The sequence below is a fragment of the Theropithecus gelada genome, chromosome 8 (assembly GCF_003255815.1).
Source record: "Theropithecus gelada isolate Dixy chromosome 8, Tgel_1.0, whole genome shotgun sequence".
Taxonomy (NCBI): Eukaryota; Metazoa; Chordata; class Mammalia; order Primates; family Cercopithecidae; genus Theropithecus; species Theropithecus gelada.
Window position 1 is genome coordinate 93061384 of NC_037676.1, and position 17341 is coordinate 93078724.

Sequence of the window (17341 nt, forward strand, 5' to 3'; positions counted from 1 at the left end):
GTGCTAAACCATTCATGGGAACTCCACCTCCATGATCCAATCACCTCCCATCAGGCCTCTCCTCCAACAATGGGGATTACATACAGTTTGACATGAGATTTGGGCAGGGACACAAATCCAAACCATGTCAGTCCTACACTATCTTCCTATCACCATCACCATCACCCTCAATTTGGTCTTTCCTTTCCCAGGCTACTTTCCATATGGCCATTATCACGTTTGTCCCATTGTATTGTAATTTTTTGTTTACATCACTGTCTCTCTCTTTAGGCTTTGAGTTTCTTCTGCTGGGCCCTTTACTTATTAAATCTAAGGAGCAATGAGCCCTCTTTAAATGTTTATTGAATACACAAATGATTGCCGTTTGTAGGGGGAAAGTGAAGGCAGGAAAACCAGGCAAAATTGCATAGGCAAGAAGCTGTCAGGATCCATGAAGTAGGATAATGGTCCTGGTGTTGGTTGAATGGGGATAAGTTTAAAGAGGAGCTGGGCAACTGATTTGTTTTCAGAAGAGAGGGAGGGGTCAAGGATAACACCTGGATTTCTTTTTTTTTTTTTTTTTTTTTTTTTTTTGAGAAGGAGTCTGGCTCTGTGGCCCAGACTGGAGTACAGTGGCCGGATCTCAGCTCACTGCAAGCTCCGCCTTCCGGGTTTACGCCATTCTCCTGCCTCAGCCTCCCGAGTAGCTGGGAACACAGACGCCCGCCACCTCGCCCGGCTAGTTTTTTGTATTTTTTGGTAGAGACGGGGTTTCACCGTGTTAGCCAGGATGGTCTCGATCTCCTGACCTCGTGATCCGCCCGTCTCGGCCTCCCAAAGTGCTGGGATTACAGGCTTGAGCCACCGCGCCCGGCACACCTGGATTTCTTATTTGAAGTAATAGATAATGGGGCCATTGACCAAGAAAGCGACTACAAGTCTGTAGGAAAGATAGGGTTCACTCTTGATACATGAGACTTGAGGTGTCTCAAGTCTCATCCAAATGTGCTATTCCAGTAGGTGGTTGAAAATATAGATATGGAATTAAATGGGGCATCTCTCCTAGAAATTTTGACCTTGGTGTATAGGCAGCAATTAAGACCATGGTTATGAATCAGTGCATGGTGATAGGTGTGTCAAATATTTCCTGTCTGGTTTTCCTGCCTTCATTTCCCCCCTACAAACGGCAATCATTTGTGTATTCAACAAACATTTAAAGAGGGCTCATTGCTCCTTAGATTAAATAAGTAATGGGCCCATCTTGAAGAAACGCAAATATTTCCTGTTCTCTTTCAGGAATATAGCAGGATTGCATGCCCTGGCCTCCCTGTGATGGGGTTGAACTACATGACATGTTCTCCCAATTAATTGTGAACATAACATTTAATTGTTGATGCAAGACGTTCCAGAACTCTTTTTCTCTTTGCCATGGCAATCATCAATGTTCCAGAGAGCATATGCACTATCAGTCTTGGTATTGGAGGGAAGATGATTCAGAACAGAGTCCCAGTCACATCATGAAGGACATGTAAACCTTGGTTGTTTTAAGCCACTGAGATTTGAGTTTTGTTACCAGCACCGATCTTTGTCATCCTGGCTAATGTGCCTAAGAAGAAGAGGTTTAAGGAGGAAAACTTGGGAACACCAATGTGCTTGTTAGACTCTTTTGCTTGTAAGAAAGAGAAACTCAGGAGACTACTTTAATTAAAAGAAGGAGCAGCCGGGCACGGTGGCTCAAGCCTGTAATCCCAGCACTTTGGGAGGCCAAGACAGGCGGATCACGTGGTCAGGAGATCGAGACCATCCTGGCTAACACGGTGAAACCCCGTCTCTACTAAAAAATACAAAAAAAACTAGCCGGGCGAGGTGGTGGGCGCCTGTAGTCCCAGCTACTTGGGAGGCTGAGGCAGGAGAATGGGGTAAACCCGGGAGGCAGAGCTTGCAATGAGCTGAGATTCGGCCACTGCACTCCAGCCTGGGTGACAGAGCGAGACTCTGTCTCAAAAAAAGAAAAAAAAAAAAAAAAAAAAAAAAAAGGAGCAAGTGTTTATATGGGTATATGAGTAGCTATTAGGAGCCCAGGCATAAGCTACTCTCTTATTTCTTTCTCATTATGTCTCTGCTTTTTGCTACCTCTTTAATCTATTCTCATAGTACCAACTGGCTGATTAATCCACTTCTTATCCTCTAGTCTGTATTTCAGAAGAATGTAAGCCAGTTCAGAGTTCTTAGCTGTAAGTCGATTCATGGGCTGCTAGCCAACCTGAAAATGAGCTGCTCTTGGGTCAGGTGCTCATCCTTCTCTAAACAGTGTCACTCCTACCTGAAACATCATTCAGCTTTCCTGGGTATGGGACCTCTGGGAGGGCAGTGCAAGCTGTAGTGGGATATTTCTACTCTCATCCCACTACAATTTATTTTTCACAGAATTGTGAAAGGTTATATTTTACAGTTGGACATCAGATGTGTCTTAATCCACATCTACCAGCCCACCACAACCAGCCTAAAACCCTTATATTGCATTCAGGAAAGACCCAACTGCCTGCCTGGCCTACAAAGCCCTTTATGATCTAGCCTCTGCCTGACATTCCTACCTCACCTCCTGCCACCCTCCTTCTCACATGTTCCAGCCACGCAGGCCTCCTGTGTCTCCCTTGGATGAGTCAAGCTGGTTTTCTCCTCTGGACATTTGCGCTGTGCCCTTGCCAATCTTTCTTGTTTGAACATGCTGCCCTTGACTCTGAGAAAGCCTGGTCTCCTCCTTCTTGTTCATTTTAAGCTCTCCTGTCATCTCCTCAGAGATGACTTTCCTGATTACCCTCATCTAAAGGACTGCCCTCTCTACATCGGGTTACTGGTATCCCTTATTTTCTTCATAGCACTTATCATCACCTGAAATTGCCTTGTTTATTCCTTTCTGTCTGTCTTCCTTAAGCAGAATGAAATACCATGAAAGTACATATCGTTCCTGTCTTGTGAACCCCTGTACTCTGATTCCCTAGAATAGTTCCTGTCACACTAAATATTTTTTAAGTGAAGGAAAGGGCAGTGGGCAGTGTGCTCAAGTGCTGGTTGTTCTCTGGTGCCTCTACCCAGGTTCAGTGTCTACCCTTCCCTGGCTTGCTGTGTGTCTCAGGAGGTTGGCCTCTAGAGACGGTGTCACTCAGACTCCACTGGGCTCTGGATTTCCAGTTAGGCTTGACCAGTGAGAGGCACCAGCAGAATATTGGAGGATAGTACAAGTGAGAAGTGGTCAGGGTATTTATCACTTCCCAATTGATTTTCACTATGGTTTTGGCAGTGGTTCAATTTTGTGAACAAAGTTCTTATTTACCAAGTTTCCAATTCTTTCCCAGCTCTAGTTATGGTTTTCTGATGCTTTGTCATCCCTTTTAATACTTCCTTGATTAGACTCTATTTACAGTTGCTTTTGTTGCCTGCAGAGACTCTCACTGACACAGCAGGGGCAGGTCAGAGGCTGACAAGCACAGTACAACCATCACTTGAGTTCATACAACTCACCCATAGCCACACAGAGAAAGTGGTAGAAGCAGATTTCAAATGTGAATTCAGGAAGTATGAGGAGATCTGCAGAAACTGTTAGAAGTCCGAGGAGGAGAGAATGTTAAGACATAAAGATGGAAAGATGGAATGTTAAGATGGCTTGTCAAGTGTGATTGGAGTCCCTTTTTCTTCTGGGTTTGGTGGCCTGCTGTTCTCTGATGCTCATTAAAATCTTTAATTAAAGGGTATTTTAGAGTCCTGGGCTCAAAATTAAAGTTTGATTTATTTTGTAATAGGGCTCCAGAAGCCTTTAATTCTCTATTTTATTTTATTTCTAAAAGAAAAAGATTGGGCACTACTAAGATTGGACACTGCTGACCTAAGATAAAGACCCAAGATGAGAGAAGGACCAATGAGTGTCTCTTAGATATTTCTTTTAAAGGTAGCCACTAGGGCCTTAGGGAAAGTACTTTCAGGAACAGGCAAATTGCACCAGTTTGAGAGTGAATGGAAGGTAACTACAAAAGAGTGAGTTTAGATAGCACTTTTAATGATTTTGGATGCAAAGGAAGAAAAGGGTGATAGCTAGAAGGTAATACAGGGTGAGGAAGATGGGGACATTCTAACTGAAGGATTCCAGTGTGTTTATAGATTGAAGTAAAGAAGGCTGGAGAGAAGAGAGCATTTAAGTAAGAGAAGGGAGGAAATGTTATGAAGCCAGGTTGTAAAGGAGATGAAAGAGGATGTGGTTAAGATATTAGGGGAAGAATTAGATGCAGGGGAGAGACAGTGCTTCCTCTGAGATTCAAAGGAAAGATGTAGAGATGAATGCAAATTTTCCACTGCTTATTTCTAGTTGTAACAGATTCTGTCGTTTCAGGATTTATTTTAATGTAGTTGGGGAGCGGCAGGTAGTTTTTCTCTCCCGTTTAATAGCCTGGGGCTTCATTTCTGTGATTTTTCCTGATCAAAAATAAGAACCAATCTATCTCCTCAGCTCTTCAGGTGTCAATTATACAATAAGCAAATTTTTCCAGGCTGTCTGTTATAGACTTGCCACTATACTTCTGACTTAGATGTGGTACTTTGTTAGTATCTGTGAGGACTGAAAATGAGATAGAAGAGAAAAATCCAATCAAGCATTAAGTAATCACATTTAAAGGGAAAATGGGAAGATACTATAAAAAATGAATTCAATGGTACATCACTCTCCAAACTCTAAATATGCTATTTTATAATTATGAATTTCCATGTACTGTGCAACATTAGCTTCAGTTAAAGTGCACCCATAACATTAAATGTGTTTTGATATGTGGTTGTTGAAGCTAACTGTTAAAATTAGTTTGCTGTGATTTATTGTTATTCATGCCAGTGGTTTATCAAATACAATTGGAGTCCCCTTTTCTTCTGGGTTTGGTAGCCTGCTGTGTTTTTGCTTTTCTCTGGCTCCCATTAAAATCTTTAATTAAGGGAGATTTTAGAGTTCTGGGCTCAAAATTATAATTTGGTTTATTTTGTAATAGGGCTCCAGAAGGCTTGACTCATTTATTTTATTTTGTTTTTTATTTTTGAGACAGGGTCTTGCTCTCTCACCCTGGCTGGAATGCAGTGGCATGTGCATGACTCACTGCAGCCTCCACCTCCTGGCTTAAGTGATCCTCCCACCTCAGCCTCCTGAGTGGCTGGGACTATAGATGTATGCCACCCCGCCTGGCTAATTTTTGTATTTTTTATACAGATGGTGTTATGCCATGTTGCCCAGGCTTCTTTAGAACTCCTGGGCTCAAGCAATACACCTGCCTCGACCTGCCAAAGTGCTGAGTTTCCAGGTGTGAGCCACAGTGGCTAACCAGAAGCTTTGAATTCTTCATGAAACTCTGAAGCACATAAACACATAAGCCAGGCATCCCTCAGTGAATAACTCCTGCAGCAAAAGGAAGTGAAAGTGTAAGTGCATTGCATCAAATGGTGGCTTCAGGAGAACAATGCTGTTCTTCAACAGGCTCTTCAGCTGGCAAGGCAAATAGTTTGTAGACCCTTTTTGGTGCATTTTACAGAAGACAAGTGCCTTTTTTTCTGACTTGTTTAAGATCTGTAATTTAAATAAGTACATTTGAACCCTGTATGAAATTGCTCTTCACTGTTAGCAACTAATTCTTCCTGAATGAGGTGTACGCAGCTTATTTCTTCAGGAAGAGTATATTGAGGGTATATACTTTGCTAGACTCTTTTGAGAATATAAAGGTGAATTAAAGGCATTTCCTGCCTTCAGGGAGTACAATCCAATTGTGGAGAAAAGACCAATAACTCCATTACAAAGCCTGTGCGGTGCATGCATCAGAGTGATGCTGAAAGGTTTAGGATGGCAAGGGAAAGCACAATGACCCCAGATGGGGTGGCCATTTCTAAATAGTGCTCCTAGTTCTGTTCCTCAGATGTGTTAACTAGACACTTGAAACTGAAGGTGTCCTTGATACTCTGAGCTAATGGTGAAAATAAGCAATCTTGGACAACTATCCCATGCAAGGTTACAGTTGTAGTGGGAAATGCTGCAATCTCATCCGTCTTGATCTGCTAGCCTCATGTTCACACACTTGCCCATGCTTCACCAAGTATGCACTGCCCTGAGGAATCTCTCCAGTCTCCCTCTCACACTGCTCCTCACTACATATTTGACCCAAAGAAGTGAGTCTTGGTGGAGGCAACATATAAAGATTAGTAGAGAAAGGGGAAGCCCCAACTCATATTAGCTAAGTAATTGTTTAGCTAATTACCACTCCCAGCCAGAAAATGAAAAATTATAGGTTAACTTTGCAGATGTGACTTCCAGTTCAGACGAGTCAGAATATTTGGTATTTCCAGTTTCCATTAGTCTCAATTTCATGGGAAATAGTATTTCAGAATTCCAAAAAGAAAACTGTTGTTCATGTATAACAGTGAATGAAAATGCCAAATCTTACTGTTATTATACTTATCATACCATACAGGTTGATATACACACAAAGTACTTCTCAGTCTAGCCACTACACTAATTAACACCATATAGGAGATTAAGAAGAAAAACTAGTGTAAACTATCCACTTTAAATTTTTGTTTAAAAATGTAAGAAAAAGCAAAATTCAGAATATTCTACTACCAATGAACCTTTGTTTACTAGTATAGAAAATATGATTAGAAACTTATATTGATTACTTTCACAGAATAAATTCATTACTTTTTAGCCACACATACCCAGAATAATGTCTTTCAAGATTTATTAAATATGTATGGTTTTTTAACTCTTCTCATTAATCAAGACTTAAATAAAATCTATGATTGGAGAAAATTTTAAGAATTTGAACTTGAATCTGGATTTACATCAAGATTATTTGTTTCATTTATAAGATATGAGTTAGGGAGGAAAGATCTACTCTGTGGAACTCTAGGCTTAATGTGACTGACCTAATCTTTTTACAACCTTCTCTCCCAAACCTGTGCTCTCAGTTGAAGGGGAAAAGAGGGGAAACTTCATCTTCAGTTGAAAAAAAGGAGTGAAAAACAAAGCACAGAAAGAGAGGGGCTTGCCTGCTAAGCCAGCAAATAAACTTTTACTCAAAAATGTCTTGTTGGGCATCTACTGTGATCCCAGCATTTTAAAGGATACATTGGAGGTGTGCCCTCAAGAATCCATCTTTCAGTGTGAGAAGGCCTAAACAACTGCACCACAAAGTATTAATTACAGTGACAGCACTGTCAGAAGGAATAACTAAATCTGCCTGGGAGTCAGAGAAGGTTTTGCAGCCATGATGATATTTGAGCTGCGTGTTGAAGGGTAAGTATACAGTTATTTATATCTTACTCATTTCAAAAGGATTTAAGCTGTCTCCGGGTTTTGAGCAGACAGTGGGAGAGTAGAATAGCCTTTCAGGCACAGAAAGTGCCAAAGCACAGAAGTGTGAAAAGGTGCAATGTGCTTGGGAAGTGGCAAGCTGTTCTGAGGACACATGCATAGAATGCACCTCTATGTACTCTGGGGGAAGCCAGGCAAATAATATCAACAAATATGCCATCCTCTAACAGTGGTTTGCAGACTTGAGCATGCATCAAAATTCCCAGGAGAGCTTTTCAAAGAACTGTTTACTGGGCCTCATTCCCAGAGTTTTTAATTCTGCTGGTGTGTGGCCTTGGAAAGCAAGAATTTGCATTTTTCACAAATTCCCAAGTGATACTGGTGCAGCTGGTCTTGGGACCATACTTTAAGAACCATTCAGGGAAGGAAACACTTGGTAGATTATGTCACATGTCCAAGAGACAGAGTAAATAGACTGCAACCCATTTATGGAAAGATGAAATAAACTTGAGAATGTCTAAAGCGTAACAAGATTACTTGGAATGATGGCATATGGGGAATAAGAGAAAGGGAAGGAGTCCAGGATGTTAAAATTATGTTCCATAATATAAATGAAATACTATAGTGTTTACGAATTCAAAGAATCTTATTCCACCAACAAACCGTACTGTTGCAGGAAGTCAGGGACCCCGAACGGAGGGACTGGCTAAAGCCGTGGCAGAAGAACATAAATTGTGAAGATTTCATGGACGTTTATCAGTTCCCCAAATTAATACTTTTATAATTTCTTACACCTGTCTTTACTGTAATCTCTGAACATAAATTGTGAAGATTTCATGGACACGTATCACTTCCCCAGTGAATATCCTTGTGATTTCCTATGCCTGTCTTTAATCTCTTAATCCCATCATCTTCTTTGTAAACTGAGGAGGATGAATGTCGCCTCAGGACCCTGTGATTGTATCAACTGCAGAAATTGTTTGTAGAGCATGTGTGTTTGAACAATGTGAAATCTGGGCATCTTAAAAAAGAACAGGATAACAGCGATGTTCAGGGAACAAGAGAGGTAACTTTGAACTGGCTGCCAGTGAGCCAGACAGAACAGAGCTATATTCCTCCTCTTTCATAAGCAAATTGGAGAAATATCGCTGAATTCTTTTTCTCAGCAAGGAACATCCCTGAGAAAGAGAATGCACCCTGAAGGTAGGCTTATAGACGGCCCCTTTTTAAGGCATCCCGTCTTTTCTAGTCAAAGCCGAAGGGATGAAATAAGCTCCGGTCTCCTATAGTGCTCCCAGGCTTATCAGGTGGACAGAAATTCCCACCTAATAAATTTTGGTCAGACAAGTTATCTGCTCTCAAACCCTGTTTCCTGATAAGATGTTATCAATGACAATGCGTGCCCGAAACTTCATTAGCAATTTTAATTTCACCTCATCCGGTGGTCCTGTGTTCTCGCCCTGCCTCCATTTGCTTTGTGATATTTTATTACCTTGTGAAGTATGTGATCTCTGTGACCCACACCCTATTCGTGCACTCCCTCCCCTTTTGAAAATCACTAATAAAACCTTGCTAGTTTTATGGCTCGGGGAACATCATGGATCCTGCCGACATGTGATGTCTCCCCCGGACACCCAGCTTTAAATTTCTCTCTCGTGCTCTTTCCCTTTATTTCTCAACCCAGTCGAGACACTTGGGAAATAGAAAAGAACCCATGTTAAACATTGGGAGCGGGTTCTCCCGATACCATACAAAGTTTTAGATCATTTTCTTGCCAGTGTCATGAGTTAGGTCTTTACAGCTAGATAAAGAGATGGCCCAGTCATGGTCATTCAGCAGTCATACCTCAAAAATGTGTAACATGAAGTCCACTCAGATAGGAGCAAACCTTCCTAAGGAATCTTCTAGGGGTGCTGAACCCACTTCCAGTGGTTGCAGTACTCATTGCACCCACTCTTAGTATCAGAACCTTGGCTGTAAGTCACTTGTGGTGTTTCAGCAAAAGAAACTTAACAGAGTAGACAGACAACCTACAAAATAGGAGAAAATATTTGCAAACTATGCATCTAACAAATGTCTAATATCCAGGATCTATATGGAACTTAAACAAATTTTCGAGCAAAAAGTAAACAACACCATTAAATAATAAGCAATGGCCGTGAACACTTCTCAAAAAAAGACATACATGTGGCCAAAAAGCATATGAAGAAATGTTCACTATTATTAATCACTAGAGAAATGGTAATCAAAACCACAATGGGATACCATCTCACATCAATTAGAATGGCCATTACTAAAAAGTCAAAAAGTAACAGATACTGGCAAGGTTGTGGAGAAAATAGAGGGAGGAGTGTAAATTAGTTCAGCCATTGTAGAAATAAGTGTTGTGATTCCTCAAATAACTCAAAACAGAATTACCATTCAACCTAGCAATCTCATTATTGGGTATATATCCAAAGGAATATAAATTGTTCTGCCACAAAGACACATGCATGCATATATTCATTGCAGCACTATTCACAAATAGCAAAGACAGGAACTCAATGTGAATACCCATCAGTGGTAGACTTGATAAATAAAATGTGGTATATGTGCACCATGAAATACTATATAGCCATGAAAAAGAATGAGATAATGTTCTTTGCAACCACATGGATGGAGCTGGAGGCCATTATCCTGAGGGAACTAACGCAGGAAGAGAAAACCAAAATACCTCATGTTCTCACTTATAAGCGAGAGCTAAACAATAAGAACACATGGACGCAAAGAAGGGAAAGCAGACACCAGTACCTACTTAGGGTAGAGGGTTGCAGAAGGGAGAGGATCAGAAAAAATACCTATTGGGTACTATGCTTATTATCTGGGTGACTAAATAATCTGTACACCAAAGTTCCATGACACACAGTTTACCCATATGACAAATCTGCACGTGTACCCTTGAACCTAAAATAAAAGTTAAAATAAAATTGTGGTGTTTCTAGCCTCAGTGTACTTCAGTAAGTGTAGGATCCCTGTCCCCTGACCCCCAGTACATAAGAGACTTCATAACAACTATAAAGAATTGATAAATTGAGACTGGTGGAAGCCATAAAATGGAAAGATAAATATATTTGAGTAAGTTGATACCAATTATATTAAACACTTACATGAAAGCTTTGAAATTAACTTCCAGTTTCTCTGTCTAGCAACTATGGAGCCCTTAGCCAAGAATACTTAAGGAATAGTCTCTGTTCTGATCTCTCCTCCTTTGAATGTTTTTATTCTTCGGGTGCCTTGGTTCTGATGACACTCTTCTTGAGTTATATGATGTTCTTGACTCTTGCAGGGCTGTTGAAATAATCAAATCTTTATTAAGTACAAATGCTTATTTATCTTTTTGCAGATTTTGAATTTTCGCATCAATATAATTTCTGCCAATAGTATATCCAAAGCGGTTGCTTTCCTTAATCCTCGTTGCTAAATATTTATAACTCATTAGCCTTTCTGTTTTTAGAGCCCATGAACCCTCTGCATCTCTTGGATTGGACTACAGCCTTTGTGGTATGCCCTTGGTTAAGACTGCATAGGGGATGGAAGGAAAGTATGGAGTGGGTGGGAGTAAGATAGGTGTTACATTTTACTCCTTTTGACTGGAAGAATAACTTTCATATGGGGTTTAAACTGAAAAAAGACTGGTGCAGTGGGTCACGCCTGTAATCCCAGCACTTTGGGAGGCCGAGGTGGGTGGATCACTCGAGGTCAGGAGTTCGAGACCAGCCTGGCCAACATGGTGAAACCCAGTCTCTAGTAAAAATACAAAAAATAGCCAGGCGTAGTGGGGGGCCCCTGAATCCAGCTACTCGGGAAGCTGAGGCAGGGAGAATAGATTGAACCCAGGAGGTGGAGTTTGCAGTGTGCCAAGATCATGCCTCTGTACTCCAGCCTGGGTGACAGAGTGAGACTCCATCTAAAAAAATAATAATAATAAATTGAAAAAAAAATTCTTCCCTTGGACAGAAATTTTACCCTTTCTTTATGGCAACATTTAACAGTCTTTGGCTGCAGCCTTTCAGGAATTTCTCTGATTCACCATTTTGTGCTCACAAATCATATGGGAAACAAAAACTTGCATAATACATTTCCACAGTATTGGGGTAAGAGGGGATTAATAAATTATACCTCCTCACCACTTAGGTTTTGAACTGTTGAGAGAGACATGGGTCAGTCAAATGAAGGTCAAAACTTTAACAATATTCCTGATAGAGCTGATGGAGAATGGACCGTAGAATGAGAGCCAAATAATAACTCTCTGCTGCCAGTAGGAACTTTGGAATAGCCCAGTAGCTGGAAGATTTGAGTGTAGAGCAGACAGACTAACCTAGGCCAATCACTGTGACCCAGTTACCAGGTAATTAATTCAACCACCACAGAGAGCAAGAAGCCACGAGAAATACTTCCTCATGGAAAGCAAAGGATAAGTTATGTAAGATGTATATTTTATAAGGGAGTTTTAAAGACAGTAATTTAAAAAATGGCTAGGTACAGTGACTCACACCTGTAATCCCAGAACTTTGGGCAGCCAAGGCAGGAGGATCACTTGAGACCAGGAGTTTGAGACCACCCTGGACAGCAGAGTGAGACCCCATCTCTGCAAAATACGTTTTAAAAAAAGAAAATAACAATGACTAACACTAACTGTGTCTAACAATGACTTCTAAACTGTAGAAAAATAGTTTCTTCCCTCAAAGGTAATAAATGTCAAACACAATAAGGAATTTTAAAAATTCAAGAAAGTTAATATTTATTTTTCCATCTGTGAATGAAGATGATGATTAATTACATGCGTATCTTGTGTTGACTCCACTAAAAGCCTGTTTAATTTTTTAAAAGGTACCGTTAGGAGGGTTAAGGTTTTCTAACATTGTCACACACTAGTTCTTCTTCCATCTGTCCTCCAGTTTGCATAGTGGTAGAGTTAAAGCTGGATGCATGGCCACCCAGCTAGAAATACAATTGTTATTTTTACTTGCAACTAGAAGTAGCCACATGAATAAGTTCTCTCCAGCGGAATGGTAACATAAGAGTGATGTGTGCAACTCTAACTTCATTTATTTGTTTTTTGGGGGTTTTTTTTGAGACACAGTTTCACTCTGTTGCCCAGACTGGAGTGCGGTGGCACAATCACAGCTCATTGCCTCCTCATCCTTCCAGGCTCAAGCAATTCTCCCACCTCAGCCTCCCAAATAGCTAGGACTACAGGTGCATGCTACTGTACCCAGTTATTTTTTGTATGTTTTGTAGAGGCGGGTTTTTGCCATGTTTCCTAGGCTGGTCTTGAACACCCGGGCTCAAGTGATCCTCCCACTCGGCCTCCCAAAGTGCTGGGGTTATAGGCGTGAGCTGCTGTGCCCAGCCAAACTTTACTTGTTTAAAATGAGATGAGTTGTTGTTCCCCACTTTCATTCCCCCTCTGAGTTGAAATGCCAACATGGCAGAGACCCAAGGCACCAGGGACCCTTTGTGACCTAACAGAGCAGAGCCACTCTAACCGCTTAGCCTGGCCAGACTGTGAGATGAGAAATAAACTCCTACCTTATTTAGGCCACTATATGTTTAGTGTCTTTTTTTCTGTTTGTTTTCGTATCAGCTTAACATATTATTTAACACAAATATGTATGCCCCATTTAAAAGGTATTTTAAAAAATATTCAATAGAAAGATATCTATACAATTAGCAACTGTGGTGGATTAGATAATGGACCCCAAATGATATGCCTACTCAGAACCTGTGAATGTGAATTTATTTGGAAGTATAGTCTTTGCAGATACGATGAAGGTAAGGATCGCCAGATGATATCATCTGGGATTAACCAGGTGAGCCCTAAATCCAATGGCACATGTCTTCGTAAGAGACAGAAAAGAAAAACAGAAGAGAAGAAAACCACATGAAGGCAGAGGCAGAGATGGAAGTGAGGCATCTGAAGCCTAGGGACACCTGGTGTCTGCAGGAGCTGGAAAAGGCAAGGAAGGATTCTCCCCTAGAGCTTTTATAGAGAGCATAGCCCAGCTGACAATTCGGTTTTAGACTTCTGGCCTCCAAAGTGTGAGAAAATAAGTTTCTGTTGTTTTTAAGCCACATACATAGTTTGTGGTGATGTCTTATGGCAGCTCCAGGAAACTAGAACAGCTACCTAATAAAATTTGATCGTGAAGATGGAGAAACTGGACATGGAGAAATAAAAAGAATAATTTCTTGTATTGTTGTGAAATGCTGAGAGAAGCACAGAGCACTATTTACATTAGTTTTATATACTGGCTCATTCATTCATGACTTTTTTTTAAAGTGATCTGAAATGCCTCAACTGCTGAAAGGTGCAGGGCATATAAAATGAACCACAGGTCATATATAAAATGAACCACAGGGAAGATCCACCTGCAGATCCTCCAATGGCAGGCATAAGTACCACTACTAAGGGAGCATCCAGTGGGTGGCCACCAAGTGCCCAAAGGTGTGCCTAGGCGTGGAGCTGAGAAACCTCTTTAGCCCCAAGTTCTCTGCATGGGAATGAGGATAGTGGGTACTCTAGGTTCCTGGAGATCTGCCTAGGTATGGGGTGGACAGGGCCCCTCTGCACCCAGATCTCTGCACAGGAAAGGTAGATCAGCTCAGGTAGCTGAACTAGGTGAGCTGTTGTTCCAAATACTTGAAGATCTGCCTGGACGTGAAGCAGAGAGGGTCCCTCTGCACCCAGATCTTTGCCCAGGAAGGGTGGGGTGGCTCAGGTTGTCAGTCCAGGTGAGCAGATGCTTTGAATGCCTGGAGATATGCTGTGCATGGAGTGGAGAGGGCCTGACTGCACCACAATCTATATATAGGCATAGTGGAGCAGCTTAGGCTGCTGATCCAGGTGAGGGGCGCTCTGAATACCTGGAGAGACCTGCCTGTGTATGGAGCAGAGAGGGACCTGCTACACCATGTTTATGTCCCATGCTACACCATGTCCATGTCCATGAAGGGTCAGGCAGCTTAGGCTGCTGGTCCAGGCAGGTGGGTGCTCTGAGTGCCTGGATTTCTGCCTAGGAGTGGAATATAGAAGACCTTGCTGCACCATGATCACTGGGGAGCAGGCTGGGGCACCCAGCAAGGACACACGCAGACTGATTCCAGGTCACCAAGCTGGCCCTAGCTGCAAGTCTTGCCACCCAGGAGAAACTCTAGCTGTAGCAGCTCTCTCCTGCCCCACCTTTGTGATAGGAGAGAGCACAATTCCAGTGCCTACTGCTGAGGCACTTCCTAAATTGTGGCTATGTAATTCCCTACCCCACTCCAGGGCAGGTGCTCCAATCTCTTGGCAGAGACTAAAATGCTTCCACAGCCAGGCTACCAGGTTGACAAAGAATGGCTGACTTTGTACGCATCTGGATTAAAAATGGCATCCTGCTTTAGGTCCCGGGTCTGGGAAAATGCCTGCAGCTTTTCCTGGTGTCTTTCCCTCACAGTGTCTCCAAGCCTTTCCCCAAGTTAATTCAGAGCTTGGGATAAACAAAGTGCTCTCCATTGGCCTGGGTTTCTTGGATCCCCAGTGGAAAGGTGAGTCACAGAGGAAGGCTTTCTGCCTCTTTCACATACTGGGGCTTCACTCACTTTTAGTAGCCAGATGCTATCACAGGAGCTGTTTGCCCACATTCTCCTCCCTGGGATCTGGGGTGTGTTTCACAATTCCAGTGTATTCCCATTTTTCTTCCTGAATTGAAGTTCACAGAATTGATCTTTAGGCACTATCTTGTTATTTCTAAGTTGCTGAGGCATGCTAAAAGCCTGTGATCTTGGAGGGCAAAATCTGCTTTCTAACTTTCTATAATAAAATCTAATAGATATTTATGTTCATTTATTTGCAATTTAAAGTGTCAACATTATCCTACAAATGTAAATAGGTGGAAGGAGATAGCTGTGGGGTCTCTAATGCCTGTCCTCCAGGGAAGACAGCTGGGTTTACAGTTGTCTTCCCCAGGATCAGTTAGAGAATCTGGAGAATCCCATTAATCCCTTTTAAGGAATCCTTATCTAGGTGGGGATACCTGTGTAAGGCAAAGGTAGTGTTGAAGAGTCTTCTTGCATCTTACCAATGCATGACGCACATAAGCACCAAGGAGCCAGCGTTGTGCATATTTTACTTAATCCAAATTCATTGTAAATGAGAAATATTTAAAATGATATTTAGAAACTATTGTCCAATGGAAGAGAAAAATCAAATGGGATCACTGACATACTCAATTTTACCTTAAGTTAAAAAGAAAAGGTGATAAAATTATATTTTTGTTTAAGTACTTAGGTATCTACTATGATTTTAGAATGCCACATGGTGGTTATCAATTTATTAGACAGAGGCTTGAAATGTATTTGTATACATTTGCAGATGCATATAATTTTAATGAATTATCTTTTTGTCGTGAAATTCTATGTGTAGCTTATCTCAGCAGTATTGCTTTTTGGTAATATATTATTTGATAAATCTTTGGAAAAGTTAACATGAAATCCATTGTTGTTCTAGTCAAGCATCCAGAAAGCACTTTATTTTAAGCATGATTCAGGTGGTAGAAAGAATAAAATCAGTTTTGTGTTGGTGTTGCTGCTTTTTCACTCTGAAAAAGATTTTTGTTGCGTTAAAGCCATTTTGCTTCTCGAAGTGAATCTTCTTTTGTGTATTTACAGTAAGGTTTCTTATGGGCATTTTCAAATAAAATACATAAGTGGAGACATATTAAACCAGTAATTCTGCTTTCCAGGTGTTCAGTTTCAACTTCTAAACACAAAGAAAAATGTCAAATAGGACTTAGAATAAAGTTGCACTAGGTTTTTAAGACTTACAACATTCACTTATGGAACTACTCATATTTTAAGACAAATAGAAAAATGTTCCTCCTGGTGAAATGTTTGCTATTATATGATACATAGTTAAATCAATGAGAAATAAGGGCAAAAATAGACAAATACTAAACAAAAGCTTCGTTGTGCAAATATACTCAGAAAACCCTTGAAAAACATACCTCCTAGTTGTAAATATTACAGCTGAGTTTACACAAAATGTCTATTAAAGCCAGTGGGAGTCATGCATTCATACATTTCTGGCTAGTATAAGAGTGTTTAATAATCACTAAAGCCTTATATAAAGGTCTATATGATTCCTTGTCTTAATTATTTTAAGTAGCAGTTCCTGTTTCAATGTCCAAGTTTTCTGCTGATTTAATGTTTTGAAACACCAATTTCTAAAAATAAGGGGATAATCACTATTTCAGTTGTAAATTAGTAGGTATCACATTTGCTTTTGTAAACTTGATTTGCAATTGTTGTTTAAGCATTTACATATTAGCATAACAACACATAACCTCGTATTATGTTTTGCTAATGACTATGTAGACATTTTATCTGTGATAGGGCTAATGCCTGTCATGGATCAACCCACTAGTAACTTGTGCTTATTTAAATCTGGTTTTAGCCTAATGGTTTGCTTCTCTCACTTTGAGGGGCTGTTAAAGAGCAAAAATAATTTAGAAGTTAAAAATTTTGTATTACTTTTCGGAAATAGAAAAAAACATGTTATAAAGAATAAACTAAAGCAGTTTGAGCACAACAGATTTGATGAAGGCCATTTGCGTTTGCTGCCTCCATAATCTGCCTTATTTAACCTATTTATCTGCAGATGCTGTAGAAGAACCTCTTCTTGCAAAATCATTCATTCGTGCCTTGAGACAGTATGACTCAAGCTGACTTTTTTTTTTCCCAAGGAGTTTTTAAGTAAGTAAATGAATACACCAGTCAGGAGATGGAAGAGAAGTCCAGCCTGGAGATGCAAATATAGAAGGTACCAGTATTTTAGTAGTTGGTAAAACCAAGGCAGTGTATGAGATTATCTAGGAAAAAGATTATCTATCAGTTTTCTAAAGCCCACGCCTTTTATGAATAAACAGAACACCTTTTCCCCACCCCATCGTCATTGAGAATCTTAGCCTTAACATCCACCTAGTTCCAGCTTTGTTTTTGTGTTCTACA